At 45.9% G+C, this 18,317-nt stretch overlaps 1 protein-coding gene across 2 annotated transcripts in view; it reads right to left on the bottom strand.

The window, feature by feature from the left end:
* Nucleotides 1-18,317, bottom strand: part of WWOX (WW domain containing oxidoreductase) — a 1,014,498-nt gene that overhangs the window by 160,193 nt on the left and 835,988 nt on the right. The window lies entirely within an intron of this gene.

Genomic DNA, 18,317 nt, shown 5'->3' with positions numbered 1-18,317 from the left:
GAGGCCAGAGTCTCAAGTTCCGCTTTGCCAATAACAGGACAGGCTAGGACAGCAATAGGGTAGCCACCCTCGGTGACCATACATCCCGTGTGTGCAGCAGGAGAAACTACCCACTGTAGGAGGCCGCTCTGCACTTGGCAGGAGGCGGGGAACACCCCCCCGGAACCAGCACTGTGCCTGCTAGAGAGGCGTATTAGCTAGGTCACATGCTGCCATTAACAATGCTCAGAACTGTGATGATGGTCCCAAGAGAAGTATGTATCCCTGAGCAAAATGAGGGTGTGGACAGTTTGATTTTGGTGCGGCCATAGCTTGTGTTTCTGCCACTTTGCTCCGATCGTGGGCTCCTCACTCCCAGGCACCGATGCTGTCATGGGTTAGTGCCCACATTGCCCAAGGCTCCCCCGGCCTCAGCTCCAGCTTCTCCACAGTCTTGCTTTCTAAATAAACTGACCCTGTCTAAGCATCAACAACTATAAGTCGTTAAATGTGTATCCATCACAGGTAAAATTTGCCTTTTTTTTCTTTTTTCTTTTTTTTTTTTTTAGAGAGATACAGACAGATACAGAGACAGAGACAGACAGGAAGAGAGAGATTTGAGAAGCATCAACTCGTAGTTGTGGCACTCTAGTTGTTCACTGATTGCTTTCTCACACATGCCTTGACCGGGGGGGCGGGGGGGAGGCCTCCAGCCAAGCCAGTGACCCCTTTGCTCAAGCTATCGACCTTGGGCTCAAGCCAGTGACCTTTGAGCTTAAGCCAGTGACTTTGGGCTTCAAGCCAGTGACCTTGGGCTCAAGCCAGCCACCTTGGGCTCAAGCCAGCCACCTTGGGCTTCAAGCCAGAGACCTTTAGGCTCAAGTCAGCAGCTATAGGGTCATGTCTATGACCCCACGCTCAAATTGGTGACCTTACACTCAAGCTGGTGAGCCTGTGCTCAAGCCCACGACCTCAGGATTTCAAATGTGGGTCCTCAGCATGCCAGGTTTGACATTCTCTCCACTGCGCCACCACCTGGTCAGGCTGCATTTTTTTCCAGAGATCCAAATGGCAAATGCTTAGTATAGACACCCCTTTCACACTTAGTGCAGGCATTCCAAATGGATGGTGGGATGCAATCCCTTGGATGGTGGGATGCAACCCCTTGGATGGTGGGATGCAATCCCTTGGATGGTGGGATGCAACCCCTTGGAAGGCAGATAGGGTTTCAGAGTCCTTGTCGACATTCTGACAGTCAAGGCAGGCTTGGCATCTAGCACACAAAAGAAAACCTAGTTACCGTACCTGCCTTTGCCTAAGGCAATAATGGAGGACTGTACATAGCAAGGCAATCAGATGTGCTCCCCTGACATCCAAGAGGCACGGCCTCAGAGAGGCTGTGTGCTATAGAAGTTACACGGATGAATACCAGTCTGAGGGCTCTGCCCTTTTCTGGCTGTGTGACCTTCAGCAGACTCCGTACGTAGCCTCTCTGGGCTTGTTTTCACACCAGCAAAATAATAATACCTATTTCACAAAGTTTTTGAGGGGATGTTAAGTTCTTAGAATGGTCCCTGTCACACAATAAGCTTGTTTAAACCCATGTTATTTGTGATAATTTGGGGCCACACTGTTTCAAATCACAGTTCAGACCCAGCTCCCTGAAGGCGCCTACAGAGAGATGGAGACTCTTAACGAACAGAAATAACACAGACCCAAGAGTGCCAATGGCCTCGGCAGTTACATTAAACACAGATGAGACTGTCGGTCAGTTTGAAATTTAGTTATCATCATGAGACTAGGAAATACTCTTCTCAGGTGCTTGGTTACTTTTGAAGAGGTAAGACTTTTTTTTTTCACTGCATGATTCCCAGCCACGGTGATCAGACATAACGACAGGCTGCTAGGCACGAACTGAAATTATCCGGGCTGCAGCAGCCATAAGTTGAGCCTTCCATCCCATTGCAGGGGTGACACAAAGGTAGGGGAGGCCTCCACGACCCACACCGTCACTTTGAGTTTTCCAGAGCCTCACCCATCAGCAGACAGGGACCAAAAGCCTCAGCAGAGAGGGAAACACGCAGTGAAATTCACAGCAGTCTCCTCACAATGCAGCCGGCAGAATTAGCACTGCGGTTTTCTGCATTTTCCAGAACTATTTTTGGAAATGACTGCAGCTAGAATCTCACCCAGTTCAAGGAAATGAACTTGCAGAGAAATCGGGCTGGGTTGGCTTTTCTTTTTTTCTTTCTTCTTCTTCTTCTTCTTTTTTTTTTTTTAACCAAGTATAGGTGAGGACGGGGGTAGTTGACACAGGAACAATGACAGATTAGCCACACATCTGGTTTGCATCCAGAAATATAATCAGTTTGAGCCTGTTTGGTCTTGGTTATTTATCAGCTTTATGTATATATGGAAAGATAAAATGGAATATGTTCAATAAAGAGTTGCCAAGGACACACTTTAAATGAATGAACTCTCAATGTACCCAAAGCAAAAATTCTGGGAGAAAAGAAACTAAACATGATAAATAACTCACATTGTTAATAAAGCTGTGTGTGTGTGTGTGTGTGTGTGTGTGTGTGTGCATGTGCACACGTGCGTGCCCGCCAGTCCAAAATATTTTTAGGTAGCAAAAAGATAACGTCTTCGATAAATGTAGAATTATCAAAAGAACAACTTTTTTTAAAATGTTTCAGGCTTACTTGTTTTTCAAGGTCTCCATGGCTCAGCTTGAGGAAATGATTAGGATGCAATGGAAAATTCTCCAAATACTGTTGAATTTCTACTTTCTATTTGGCAGATGTCAAGCCCAAACCCCTACTGGTGAGCTGGCGGTTCAGGTGTCTGAGAACAGGTAGTTGACAATATAGTTAATGCTCTCACTTAAGCAATTACACACTAGATTAAAGACTTCAGCACAAGGGTGTCTTCTACGCTGTATTTTATGGTTAAACAGTGCGTTTCAGGATGACAACAAACTGTAACAGCATAGTCATGTAATTTTAGGATGAAATCAATTTCTTGCAAACACAATTATTGTTACATAATTCTACCACCTGTTTATGACTCCCCATGAATTAATTTAGAGAGCAGCTTCACATTAATTTAAAATGTCATTTTCAAAAGAAGACATCCCCTCTCAAGCTAAAGACGGATAACAATCTCCAGAAATCAGAGTATTACCAGCAAGAAATGATAAATCTGTCCTGCAGTCACTGCTTTACTTTGAAATCAGATTTAAGATGCTGTGGGCCCCCTTCAGAGCACAATGTTTCCATGTCCAAAATGTTCAGAACCTTTCTCCAGTTGTTCTGTAAACAAGCTCTCCAGAACTTGCTGATGAAAAATACAGAATCCTCAGTGAAATTTGAATTTCAGATCCACAACAGAATAAATTTTTAGCATAGAATGAAATCTTTTTTTAGTATTTAAGTATGTCCCAAATAGTGCATGATATATAGACTGAAAAAGAGAATAATTTTGTTTTTAGTCTAGGGTAAAATAAAATGTTATTATAAGTATGTCCCATGCAATATTTGGGACATAACCTGTACTAAAAAAAAAAGTGATCTGTTGTGTATCTAAAACTAAAATTTTACTTGGTGTCTAGTGAATCCATTTGCAAAATCCAGCAACCCTCTCTAAACCATCACCAGGATGGTGCAGCCAAGGCAGGGCTGCTTTTGTTACATTCTTTGTAATGGGACGTGTACATCTGGCCCCAAATCCAGCTGTCCTCTAGCATTCCCAGAGATACTGGTGGGTAATCCCACTGACAGAGCGGAGCAAAGCCAAAATACATTCTGGTTGATTATGTAAATTTTATGCCCAAGGACAATTTTCCTTCCAGGGATTGGGTCAAATATGTAAAGGTAAAGTTATTTTCATTTACCGTGAAGAGATGTGAATTTCCTATCAATTTCACATATTTCAAGGCTGATAAACTTTCTCCCTTCCTTCCTTTCTCCCTCTCACTCTTCCTTCCTTCTTCTTTTCCCTTCCTTCCTTTTCTCCTTCTCCCTAATCATTTCTTTCCTGTCTTCTCTCCCTCACTACACTCACCAACAATCATTTTCAATATTTGGGACATAATTTTCAATGAACAGCAACATCTAACCATAATTACCCAAGTCACAAGAGTCTACATTTATTGAGCAAAGTATAATACTAAGGGCAACTTGTTTTTATCCTCCTAGCAACTCTGGAAACTAGAATTCATCATTTTTTTTTCTCCCATTTTATGAGGAAAAAAAAAATAGAGGCTTAGAGATGCCAAGGTGCCCAGCATCACACAGTCTGTAGGGGAGGCAGCAGCTATGTCTGCTTGGCTCTCTCTGTCTGGATACTGACTTGATCCTGGAACTGCACCAAGTGAAGAAGACGCAATCAAAAATTAATAAGGGATACTTCCTACCCTGGTGAAACTCACAGATCAGTGTAGGAAAGTGAGACATTTTCGAAATCACTGTTCTTGCAGAGTGAGATGCTGTGATCGCTATGCAAACAGCATCACGAAAATGAGTCCGCGCCAGGGAGGAGGCAGACGCAAAATCCAATTTGAATGACCTGGCTATTTATAGTGATGATGCATCTGTATTTCTAATGACATGGAGGATGTCAGTGCCACGTGAGGGACACGGAGAGAATTCAGGTGACAGAACAGGTAAGGAACTTAGTGGACCTTGGCAAGACCACCGAGCCGGGATGCGGCAGAGCTGGGGTCCAAGGCCAGGTCTCCTGACCCTGTCTCCGAGTCCTTGACCTTGGTGTCTCCTGCCTCAGCGAGTTGGAGCTCCCTGGGAATGTAAACTACACATTAGCCTGTCACGCCTGAGTGGGCGGATTCCTCTGTTTCCCCATGAGCAGAAACTGAGGAGAAAAAAACCCACGTGTCTTTCAAGAATCAGAGGACTTCCACTCGCGCCACCCAAAGAGGCACCAACTGCCTGAAGGGGATGAGGGAGTTAAAGTGGATCCAGTCTCCAAAGCCCACTCAGCTCAGCTCCAGACAACACAACAGCAGTCAGGACGGTGTTTACAGGACATTTCTGACAAGAGAGGGCCCAAGAATGGAACCTATCACACTAAACTAATGCTGAGCAAAAACACTGAGTGAAAATACTACGGCCAGTGAATTACAGTGGTCTCTTCTCTCTGATGATTTGGGGCAATTGTGTCCGAATGCTAGTCCATTGATTTCCACTCCAATTCATGCCCCCATGCTGGGGTGAGCCAGCCAGCATACACGTAAGTTTGCTATTAGAAGACCGGCCATGTACTCTGAAAAGAGATTCAGGCCGTTCTTGCCTCCGCCATTAAAAACGGCACTAGAATGTGGCTGCGCGCTGCCCTCGGAGGAGCTCTCAGCGCGTTAGAGAGCCCGCTCCAGCACTCCCCGAACAGCCGTAACAGATTAGTGGGTTAAGCTCTTCAATTCAGCCCAATGGCTGCAAAAATCACTTCTGGCGTTTTCTGAAATCCTTCATATTTCTCCTTTATATTTGTAATGTTAAGCAGTGATATTGACGATGCTATTTTTCAACAGTGATAGATAATCAACAGCCACTCCCTATAAACATGCTACTATACAGTCCTGAATTTCAGTGCCGCTTTTCGAAGGCTGGAGGTACCCAGCCCACCCGAAAGGTGGTCATTACCTCTGAACAATTCCTATGGCATTTGGGACAAAGTAGACATTTTTCCTTTAAGGAAAATCAAGTTCAATTTCCCCATATTTTCAAGGTCACATACATTTAGCAAGAAAGAGTTGTGGATTCAAAGAGGCGGGGGTAGGAAAGAGTTACCACAGCCAAGACAGGCAAGGGGTCTGGCGATGACACTGGGTTATCACAACGGGAGGAGGTGTTACTGGCATCCAGTGGGTGGGGGCTGGGGATGCTGCCCAACATCTTACAACACACAAGATGGCCCCCACCACCAGGAATTACCAAGTCCTACATGGCCATAGTGCCCAGGTTGAGAAACCCTTGATTACAGCTAACTACAGAAGCGTATAAAACCTCTGTCCCATGTCACCCTCAGCCCAAAGGAAATGTACCTACCCTTAAGCCATGGATAAGTCCAAGGTGTTATAGACATCTTTTGAAGAATATGACCATTTTTAAGAGAATTCACTTTTCTTTGGGGATCCCATTTCCCATACTCAAAGTTTTTTTTTGTTTTTTGATTTTTCAGGGACAGAGAGAAAGTCAGAGAGAGGGATAGATAGGGACAGACAGACAGGAACGAAGAGAGATGAGAAGCATCAATCATCAGTTTTTCATTGCGACACCTTAGTTGTTCATTGATTGCTTTCTCATTTGTGCCTTGACCCCAGGCCTTCAGCAGACCAAGTAACCCCTTGCTCAAGCCAGCGACCTTGGGTCCAAGCTGGTGAGCTTTTTGCTCAAACCAGATGAGCCCGTGCTCAAGCTGATGACCTCGGGGTCTCGAACCTGGGTCCTCCGCATCCCATTCCAATGCTCTATCCACTGCGCCACCGCCTGGTCAGGCTCCCATACCCAAGTTTTAAAGTGCTGGGATAGCCTCCCATAGTCCAGTGAGAGTCCCATTACTCCGCACAAAAAGAACAAAAGAAAAACTTGGGTGGAAAGATGTGTAGGTGTCGATAGGTGGTTTTGCAAGATGAGAATTTAATGGATGAATGGGTTCTTTTTTTCTCTAAAGCTGAGCTGTACTAAGCTATGCTATTAAAATTAGTAATTCTACAATTAAAACCTTCTATTTCATGGAAAATACTTGTTAAATAGAAGATTAAGCAACAGATCAGAGGATGGAAGAATTACCAAAACGGAGCTCAAATATTTATGAGAAATTTACATCTGGGAGACTTCTCTCTCCTAATCCCTGCCCTCCAAGGAAATCCCTACAGAGAAGAGAGACAGTAAAGAACAAAGCTTAGTCCTCAGCATGGAGGAGCCTAAGGAGTCAAACTCCCTTTGAGTTTTAGGAAAGGAGAAATTTTCGGGTTGCTACAGATGCTCAGTAGTGCCATAAAATAAAGAGACTAATTCCATAGGCCGTGTCAAAAAATTAAATCCCTTATTCATAATGACTTGGTCTTGGGTATTGACTGTGGTTATCTCTTCTTCTGTAAGAAACAAGCCATGCATAACAAAACCTAGATAGTGCCCTAAAACAACAGCAATGGTTTATTTTGCCTATGAACCCGCAGTTTGGACAGGGCCTTGGGATGGGCGTGGGGAGTGACTCATCTCTGCTCCCCAATATCTGGGGCCTTCACTGGAATGATTCCCAACGGATGAAGGCTGGTCAAGCATCTCATTCTCCACAGGGCCTCTCCACATGGTTAGCCCAGGCTTCCTTCATACAATGTGGAGGCCTCTGGGTGCCCAGGCTTCCTACGAGGTGTGGCTCAGACCTCCAAGAGATAGTATTGCAGAATACCTGGTAGGAAGCTGTAAGGTATTCTATGACACAGCCTTGGAAGTCCCAGAGTGGGGGTCGGGAACCTATGGCTCGCGATCCAGATGTGGCTCTTTTGATGGCTGCATCTGGCTCGCAGACAAATCTTTAATAAAAATAATAATAACATTAGAAATATAAAACGTTCTCATGTATTAAAATCCATTCATTTCCTACCACTCATGTTCATGGTTGTGGGTGGCTGGAGCCAATCACAGCTGTCCTCCAGGACAACACCAAATTTTTATTGGATAACGTGTAACGTACATGGGTCGTTGTATGGCTCTCACGGAATTACATTTTAAAATATTTATATGTGGCGTTCATGGCGCTCTCAGCCATAAAGGTTCCCGACCCCTGTCCTAGAGCATCATTTCTGCCACATTCTACTGGCCACACAAGCCACCAACTGCAGCTGAGATCCAAGGCGGAAGGAATTCAAGTCCACCTCTCAATCGAAGAAGTAGCCTATAATCTATCACAACGTTAACTCAGCTAACGGTACACTGATCAATAGAAAGACTGGCTAAAGAAACAGTATCAACCAAAATGACAACAACAACAACAAAAATTGGCAGTGTTGTGGTCTGCTTTGTTATTGTTGCTTTACTCAATTAAGCAGTGCTCATCTAAGAAGGGATTTGTTTTCTTCTTCCTGATGTACCTCTCATTTAGCAACAGATTACCTGACGTACCTCTCAATTAAGCAACAGACCAGAGAATGGAAGAATTACCAAAACGAAGCCATGTATTTGTACCACATTACAATCAGGCCTCTCATTTAGCTTCATATTCACTGGCTAAGGTAGGACATCTATGATAAAATATATAAACTGCATGGGAAAGCGGTTTCCGGGGCATTTCACCAGCCTGTAGGTAAGTGGAAACATCTTACACACCAACTCTCAAAATATGGAAGTTGTTGGAAGTGTTTCTCATTCTGGAACTTACTACTGCATTTTATAACCCAAATTCTTTGGTTTGTTTTCCATCCCCCTTTTTAAAATCTTATTAGATCCAGAAAAATAACGTATTCCGTTGATCAAATCTGAATTTCCAGTGACGGCCCTTTGGAAAGGCTTCTCCTTGTTGTCCTCTTGAAATGGAAATCACCCCAGAAGGAGTCCCCCCTTTCTTTAGGTAGCAACTGAATGCTCTGCACCAAGGGCCTGAGATGCCAAGTGAGAAAAATGAGAAACTGAGATAGCCGGGGGACATGTTTTGCAGTCCTAACTAAAACAATAGCGATTTAAGTAGCTATCATATCGACACTTGATAAATCCTTTTATTATCTCTGAAAGATTCTTCGCTGCAGAACGCGTTTGTGGGTAAAGAGCTATCTACTGGTATAGGCGGCTCATAATTATGTCAGCCTAACCACAGCTAACACTGACAGCCTGAAACATTAAAGATTTTACGCCGCTTGTGCCAAATATGGCTTCTTTTATTGGCTCAGGGAGCAGGTATCAATTATAATGAGGTAATGAAATTTGCAGGCACTCTTCATGTCCTGCTCTGATTCCTTTCCCCTCCGTAAGATAATAGGGGCAGAAAAAGGAGGAAAAAAATCCTTTTTAGCTCTAACTTATCAGGGATTCTTCGAAAGCTCTCGCTTTCTGTGGCTGGAGTGTCATAAAGCTGTTTGCTTCCTTGGGCTTCCACGCCTGCAAACTCCTCCTTTCGAGGCAGAAGCTGCAAATTCCCAAAGCACACCTTGCAGGGCAGACCACCGGGCGCCAGGATTAATGGTGTCATTTGCATAACCGTAAACTTAAGGGGGGTGCCTCCCAACCTTACATCCTCTAAATTAAACTTACTGATGAAATGCAAAAACCCTCTAAAAGGGTTCCCCAACCTAAACCCATTTGTAAAGTTGTTTTGTTATTTAAAGACATTAAAGAAATTAAAGTGATCGGAATATAATTGGATTAATATTCATATCTTCCAAGTTGCTTTAATTCTAATATTAAAAAGATTAAATATCCACTCAGAGGATTAAGCAAAAAGTCAAGCAGTAGCAACACATTGACATTACCTTGCTGTGCAAATTATAAACCTAATTAATCTAAAGTTTCCTACAAATTGAATTGGATATTCATTCACAGAGGAGCACAACTTTGGGTACTTAAAATTCCCTTCCATGGTGTTTCCTTATGTGTGCACTGAGGAGCAGGGCCACGTTTCGGTGATGTACAAATCACATTAGAATGGCTTCGTTTGGGTTCTAATTGGTGGAAATTAAATCTCAACATAAATTTATGTAGGAAGAAAACTAGAGACTTGGTAATTACGTATGTGTGTGATAATAAAACACACTCTGGCCTTCCAGTCTAGTTGCTGAAGATAAAATAGAAAAGGCAATCCAGTTGCTTCTTCATAAAAGCTTTAGGTCTCCATGTTTTTCCCTGTTATATTGCAGAGAACATGATCAAGAGATTTCATTCTTTCTTCGTGGTCCATTTAATGGAGGGCATCTAGTTACTTTGGTCTGCAAGGGCATCACCACCCATTTCTGCCACTCCCACACCCACCAAAATTTTAGACATCCTCCCAGGGTCTCCCTGAATCAGTTGAATCAAGTACACCGATTTCAGATCAATGCCAGTTATATTAGTAAATCTCCTCTTGCCACGTTTCTTAAGCCTTCACATGGAAATTAGAGTGTTTGGGCACTTCTGGTATTCCCAGCTTTATGCTCAGTGCTTTCCCTGGATGAGTAGGATGGACTGGCTGTCATTAGAATCCGTTCTGACATGCCCCAGCTTTCTCTTTCTAGGTCTGTGCATGGGAGGAGTTCCTTTCCTGCCAACTGGCTATGAGGTGTGGCCGTCCCCTTCCCTGCGGCCACAGATAAGTGGTTGGAGGCCATAAAGGTTTCTTTCTGGCAGATGATTTACGGACCAGTACGGGCTTTGTCAGTTCTCTTTCTCCTCTGCCACGGAAACCAGAAACTCTTCAGAAGGTAACTTGTCCGTCAACCTAAGTCCTGCAGTTAAAAAGATGACTCATAATGGACATAGAGCACGGGGTGAGCAAGAAATAAAACTGGATTTTATGTCCAGAGATTTGGAGTGTTGTTTGTTACTTCAGCAAATGTAGCCTATCTTGACAGACGTAGCTTCTTAGGATTAATTTATGAGGCAGGTACTAATATCTTCCCCATTTAAGAGATGACAAAAGAAGCTTCATCTCTCAAAACCTCTATTCCCTCATCTGTAAAACTGGAATAATACAGTATACTTTTCATAGATGCTAGCACATTGCATTGAGATCATATATATATACACGGCACCCAGCTCATGAATAACACTCTAAATAGTAACTCCTGTTATTTGTCCTTTTAGAGAAGTGAAACATGGCAAATCACTCAGTTCCTAGAATGAGAGGATGGCATTAAAGGAATCTGTGGTGAAGACTGGGCAGCTGTTCCCTAATCCTGTTTCCTCTCCTTCCAGGAGGAACTACCTTTCCCAGCCTCCCTTGCAGTTGGGTGTCATCATGTGACTGAGTTGTAGCCAATGAAATATGAGAAAAAAGTAACTTGTGCCACTTCAAGGCCTGGCCACTAAGGCTGCAAGCATGATATTTCATACCTGTCTCCTTCTGGATTAAATAATGTGGCAACCTTTCCGAAGGTCTTTGTTAATCATGGTTAAGCCACAAAATGGAAGGAGCCTGGGTCCCTGGGTCCCTGAGTCACCACTTGGAGGAGGGCACCTGGCTGATCTGAACGCTTGTTTTGGATTTAACATTAGTGAAAACCCAACTTCCACAGTGTTTAAAACAGTAGGCACTTAGGTTTTATTACAGGCTCCCTCACATACTACAGAAACTTTTGGTGAATTCATTTCCAAGATAATCTTCCTTTCCCATAGTAAACTAACACTCCTCTAAAGACAAGTTTTCCCTACAACAGGTTCAAACTTCAAGTCACACAAATATGTTAACTGATCAGCATGAAACAAATAAAAGGAGCATAGCTATTTATTTTCTTGTGATGATAACAAATACAATGGCCACAGCTTCCTTGGGGACACGGTGCAGTTAGTGATAACAGGTGAAGAGCTACGGTGTGTGCTTTGGGTGAGTGTCCTGTGTTCATGAAGAGCCACCAAGGCTGCTAACCTGGGCTGTAATTTTTCATTTTTCCTCCACTGCTTTGCTTTTTATGGGCCTTATATTGATGAATGCAGGTGATAACTGTCAGCTCACCTGGTAAATAAAGCCCATGGCGAGAAGTTGAACAATAAATGCATCTTGTGTTTCTGGGCCTTCAACAGGTCCCGCCCTCCCAAGTCTCCCCACTTCTCACCTCTCCCCACCCAATCGAGTCTCTTCCACGTGCATTGTAAATCCAATCACATCACTCCTGTTCTTAAAAGGCTTCTGCAGCTCATATCCAATTCAAGTACAAGCAACAAGTCTTGCTGGGAATCCCCGGTTTCCACCCTCCCTGGACCCACGCCCTTTGCTGTGTAACTGTGCAGTGTCCTATGTCTCTGTCTCCGAGTTCAGCCATGTGACCTGTTCTCGGCAATGGAATGTGGTAGACAGGATGGGCATGCCAGTTCTGAGTCTAGTCTTCAAGGGGCCTATGTATTTTAACCAGTTTTTTTGTGTGTGTGTTTCTGCCATTGACATGAGAAATTCACACTTGCTCTAGCTCTGCAGGTTCCAGAAGGATGACAGACACATGGAGGAGAATCACCCTAAGGTGGAGGGCAGAAGTCCCAGTTGACACCACGGTGCATGAGCATAACGTGCAACCCGCAGACAGAGGAGGAAGCCCGCCGAGACCGGAACAGTGCAGCCAAGCCCAGCCTCGCTCTGCTGAGCTCCAAAGCCATGTGAGAGATCAACATTCACTGCTATCAGCCCCCGAGTTGGGGCACACTTTATCACACAACAATAGCAGCCACGACATTGGCCTACGATTCACTTTCTAAGCTCAGGTGACCTGTTCAACCTCATTTCACTCCAAAGCTCCCATGTGCTCCATACTCTTTCCAACCACACTGGTCTCCCTTTGTATCCAAGCCTGACATGTTTTTCCTTAACCTCGCATCTTGTCCCCCCCCCCCCCCCCCCCCCCCCGCTCCATGGAGCACTCAATCAGTCCCCCGCTCCATGGAGCACTCAATCAGTCCTCCCCTCCATGGAGCACTCATACAGTCCCCCCCTCCATGGAGCACTCATTCAGTCCTCCCCCTCCATGGAGCACTCATTCAGTCCCCCCCCTCCATGGAGCACTCATACAGTCCCCCCCTCCATGGAGCACTCATTCAGTCCCCCCCTCCATGGAGCACTCATTCAGTCCCCCCCCTCCATGGAGCACTCATACAGTCCCCCCCCTCCATGGAGCACTCATACAGTCCCCCCCTCCATGGAGCACTCATTCAGTCCTCCCCCTCCATGGAGCACTCATTCAGTCCCCCCCCCTCCATGGAGCACTCATACAGTCCTCCCCTCCATGGAGCACTCATATAGTCCCCCCCTCCATGGAGCACTCATACAGTCCTCCCCCTCCATGGAGCACTCATTCAGTCCTCCCCTCCATGGAGCACTCATACAGTCCCCCCCTCCATGGAGCACTCATACAGTCCCCCCCCTCCATGGAGCACTCATACAGTCCCCCCCTCCATGGAGCACTCATACAGTCCTCCCCTCCATGGAGCACTCATACAGTCCCCCCCTCCATGGAGCACTCATACAGTCCCCCCCTCCATGGAGCACTCATTCAGTCCCCCCCTCCATGGAGCACTCATTCAGTCCCCCCCCCTCCATGGAGCACTCATTCAGTCCCCCCCCTCCATGGAGCACTCATACAGTCCTCCCCTCCATGGAGCACTCATACAGTCCCCCCCTCCATGGAGCACTCATACAGTCCCCCCCTCCATGGAGCACTCATACAGTCCTCCCCTCCATGGAGCACTCATACAGTCCCCCCCTCCATGGAGCACTCATTCAGTCCCCCCCCTCCATGGAGCACTCATACAGTCCCCCCCCTCCATGGAGCACTCATAGTTCTTGCCATTCTTCCCATGGCTAGCAACTGCTCAGTATTCATATTTCAACTCAAATATAATTCAAGAGAAACCCCCACAACTATGCCATCCAAATATGGCCTCCCTGGTCACGCTCTGTGGAACGTCTCAGGTGTGCTGCAGATGGGTCCAGACGTGCCATGATACTGATTCCCTTCAGGGCGTTGGATCTTCCAGGTGCCAGCCCTGAGCAGCCCCATCCATTTAGCTTAGCCATGCAGAATGAATTTTCTGTGTGTACTCTGGTGTGAAAAAGTTGGCAAGTGCTGCTTACCTCACTATGCTTACTTCCCTTGTATTACTTTCCACAGTCCAAAATTATCTCTGGGCTTTAAAAAAACCTGAATTATTTTTATATCTTCTCTTTCTCAACCTGCTAGATGAAGTGGCAGCAACATCTGGCCCATTGCCTGTTTTTATAAATAAAGTTTTATTGGCACGCAGCCACGCCCATTCATTTCTGTATGGTCCATGGCTGCTTTCTGGTTATGATGTGGAAGTTGGGCAGTTGTTACAGAAGCAGTATGGCCCATAGGGCCTAAAATATTTGCTATTTAATTCTTTACAGAAATGGTTTGCTGACCCCCGTATTAGAGTGGAGACAGAAATCCTGTCTGTTTTGGTGACTTTTCTATCTCCTGCAGCTACAACGGCACCTGCCACCTCATAGGTGCTCAGTGCACATTTGTCCAGGGAGTGGATGAATTAGGACTCTAGCGAACACCTGTATTTGACTCCCAACTCCACACCATGGACAAGCCCCTTAAATTGGGGGCAGGGGTGGCAATGTGCCAAATGATATAGCTCATCCTAGAACGTCAGGACGGCTACAGTGCTGGTGACCGCTAAGGAGACCTGGGCATTCTCAGCAAGAAAATATCAAGGCTGTCTCTGCCAGCGGCAGAAAGCGTGCTTGGTCTGCATCTGTGGCAGTCCAGGCAATATGAAAGTTTGAAGGAATGAGAAAAACTCAAAGTTGAATTTACTCGAATAAGCAATTGATGCTTTAGTGTATAATTATCAGGAAAAAAAAAAGAGAGAAGGAAAAAACTCAACGCATTGTTTAGCATACGTTATGTTAATGGCAGGTTAGGATGGCCCACTGTGCATAATTTAGCCAAACAATTGATACCAAATTTTAATATATATATATGATTACTGCTACAGAAGCAAAGCACCAAGACAAAACACAGGAGAGCTCATAATAGGCACACGTGAACTCTGAAGGCCTAATTACATCACGGGGGAGGGTAAACAGTTGCTGCTGAACCAAGCAGAAAATGGAGGTAATTTGTAAACAGGTAGAGTGGCGGTCCAGGTGCGCAGCATGTGTGTGGGGCTGCAGGGGCCGGGGCCCAGGGCTTCCATCTGGCTCTGCGAGGACGGAGAGGCCCAGGATCACTTCCCTCAGCTGAAAACACCACCTCCGAGCCCCAGACAGGTCAGCTCCCTCCTGGCCTGCCCTCTGCTTCAAAAATAGAAATTTGAAGACTAGCTTTTCCAAGGAAGTTTCCCCACGTCTGCCATCCAAGGCACTTCGCTCCGTGTATTTGCCTGATGCCTTGAAGCCATGAGTTGCTGGCACCTTAGGGAGCAGAGGGAGGCCAGTCCATAGACCGCCCCGAGCATGGGACCGATGTGCTCAGGGGCACTTAATACTCAGATATTCTGCCTGACCTGTGATGGCGCAGTGGATAAAGCGTCAACCTGGAAACACTGAGGTTGCCGGTTCAAAACCCTGGCTTGCCTGGTCAAGGCACATATGGGAGTTGATGCTTCCTGCTCCTCCCCCTTCTCTCTCTCTCTCTCTCTCTCTCTCTCTCTCTTCCTCTCCCTCCCTCCTCTCTAAAATGAATAAATAAATAAAAAAATATTCAGATATTCTGTAAGTGGCTCTTAGCTGCACCGCCTCTATAGATAGGAATACTGAATTAGGTGATTGTTCATATACATTCTGACTCAAAACACAGAGTCTAAATAAATTCTGGTTCTAAATACAGAGTCTGTGAATCTGAAGCAATGAGTTGTCAGATTCCCCCAACCCCCATCTATGCAGATTCGCAAATCTGCTTACGTCATGGTCACACTGTGTTCCAGCATCAGGCGTGGGCACCAGGACCTGGTCATCAGACTGTCACCGAATATCACCCAGTGGGCACCCTGGAGGAGTTGCTCTGTGACACTCCTTTGCTTCTGTGTCCACAAAAACAGACCAACAATCAAAAAGTGATCAGGGCAGGCTTAGGAGGAAGCCATCAAATTCTGTCTCTTGTTTCTAATTTCTTTCTCTTAATTGTGAAGGGAATTCCTATCTGTGGGAGCCTGGGTTATATTGGTTTCAAGAGTGCGTGCCCCCCTCCCTGCACAAATCACAGCCTTCCTAGAACCTCAGAAGATGACCTGATTTGCAAACAGGGTTTTCACAGATGTACAATTAGTTAAGATGAGGGTGGGGTCTAAATCTGATTGGACTGGCGAACTTTTGAGAAAAGAAGAGATGCCGAAACAGACACAAAGGAGAAGGCCACTTGAGGATGAAGGCAGAGATGGGAGTGATGTAGCTACCAGCCTAGGAATGTCAAGGATTGCTGGCTACCAGCGGAACCGAGAACGAGGCGGGGGGAATTCTCCCCGAGAGCCCGCTGACACCTTGACCTTCGACTTGCAGCCTGAAGGAACAGAGAATCAACTTCCGTGGCGTTAAGCCACCCAGTTGGTGGCACTTTGTTACCACAGACCTAGGAAACAAATGCAGGGCCATTGGGTAATTACATGCTAGAGTTTTAGGCTTGAAGGGACCGCTTAGGCATCACCTACAAACATGCCCATTTTGTGGTTGAAGAAGCCGAGATGCAGGGAGTTACACAGTTTCAGGTGACAAAGTCAGAGCTGGGGCTATGTCTCCAGGTCTCTAGGGGCAGACGCCTTTCCTAACCTTCATGCCCTTTGAATGCACGTCCACACTCATGACGATAGAGCTATGTCAATATTGCTAAGGTGGATTTTACAGGTTGTGATTTAGTTAAGGACCCTGAGATAAGGAGATAGATGATCCTGGAATGTCTGGGTGGACCCAGTGTCATCACAAGGTCCTTATAAGAGGGACACAGAGGGTCAGGGTCAGGGTCCGAGAGGGCAGTGTGATGGCAGGCACAGGAGGAAGAGAGAGGAGATATGGTGATGGAAGCTGAGGTTGGAGTGATATGCTCTGAAGATGGGTCACAAGCCAAGAACGTAGGTGCCTTTGAGAAGCTAAAACGTCAAGAGATGGATTTTGCCCCAGATCCTCTGGGAAGAACGAGTTCTGATGGCACCTTGATTTTAGGACCTCGGACCCTCAGAACTCTAAGAAAACAAATCTGAGTTATTTGAAGCCACGGAGTTCGTGGTAACTTGTTATAGCATCCATAGGACACTGATCCATGGGGTAACTCCATGAGGAGGTTCAAGAGGATGGGGATGCGCCTGACCTGTGGTGGCGCAGTGGATAAAGTGTCGACCTGGAAATGCTGAGGTCGCCGGTTCAAAACCCTGGGCTTGCCTGGTCAAGGCACATATGGGAGTTGATGCTTCCAGCTCCTCCCTACCTTCTCTCTCTGTCTCTCTCTCCTCTGTCTCTCTCTCCCTTTCTCTCTCCTCTCTAAAATGAATAAAAAAAAAAAAAAAAAAAAAGAGGACGGGGATGCTCATGTCCACACTGCATCGTCTCCGTCGGAGGGGCGTTCGCAGACCTCAGGAGCTCAGGCGGCCATTACGCAACTGATCACAACCAACCGACCTATCGATCGGTCTTCATCCGGCCTACTTCTCCTTGTCAAATTTATTAGCAGAGCCATCATAAACTCTACAAGACTGCGGTTCGGGTTAATGTGAGAAAACAATTCGGACTACAAAGGCGTTATTCTCACACAACGGTTTCCGACCTTTGTTTGTTTGCTGCCAGTTACCAGATGAGGCCTGTGAGGGGAGCACTGCCTGTCCAAAGTGAGGGTGCGTGTGAGTCATTAAGCCAAGATATGAATCTCGGGGGCCTCTGCTGGAAACCAGTCCTGTGCGTTGGTAGATTGATTATATGCACTAACTTCTGTTGTGGCTTCACATTCTGCCTCCATGTCCTGTTGGGAAACCGAGTCTAGGAATGGAGAATGTTCCCAAGCAAGAGACGAACCTTACAACCCAGTATCTCCACGGAGGTCAGATGGCAACTTGGCTCTTTTCCTGAGAGCATCCTCTCAACCACGTAAATCACAAAGCACATCTCCCTGAAGTGAGCCAGCCGTACTACAGCCTACCAGGCGGACCACTGGATTGATTCTTGCCAGTTAACATGGAACTCCAACCAGCTCTCCGGTTTGGTCAGATGTCCAGTGAGCTTTAAGTGAGTCTCAGAGGCTGCAAAGATGATTCTGAAACCCCAGAAAAAACGGTTTTTGAAATGAGGTACACCTATCACCCAAAAACTTGGTTCTGATGTATGATCATGGGTAAATATATTTATCTCCCCAAATGTTAGGATTTGAGACAAAATCACACTGTTCAAAGCAGGTGACCTTTCCACAGAACTTAGTATCTTCCAGGGCTCATTGTGCTAATTTTAACATCATTACTGTGCAGTTGCTAAACATGTCGATCCTTACACACATTATCTCGTTGATGACCATACCAATCATAGGAAATGGGCAGTATTATTAGCCCATTCTACACATGGGAAGACTGCAGGCTTAATGAAGCTAAGTACACTTATCAGGCTCGCGGAGCTGGTGAGTGGCAGGGCCGGGACCCGAAGTCAAGTCTGCTGGACTCTCAAATCCATGGTCTTCAGTGTTGCCGCTGCCCCCTCTCCCC

This window comes from Saccopteryx leptura, chromosome 9 (assembly GCF_036850995.1).
Source record: "Saccopteryx leptura isolate mSacLep1 chromosome 9, mSacLep1_pri_phased_curated, whole genome shotgun sequence".
NCBI lineage: Eukaryota > Metazoa > Chordata > Mammalia > Chiroptera > Emballonuridae > Saccopteryx > Saccopteryx leptura.
This window is presented reverse-complemented; position numbering and strand designations above follow the sequence as displayed.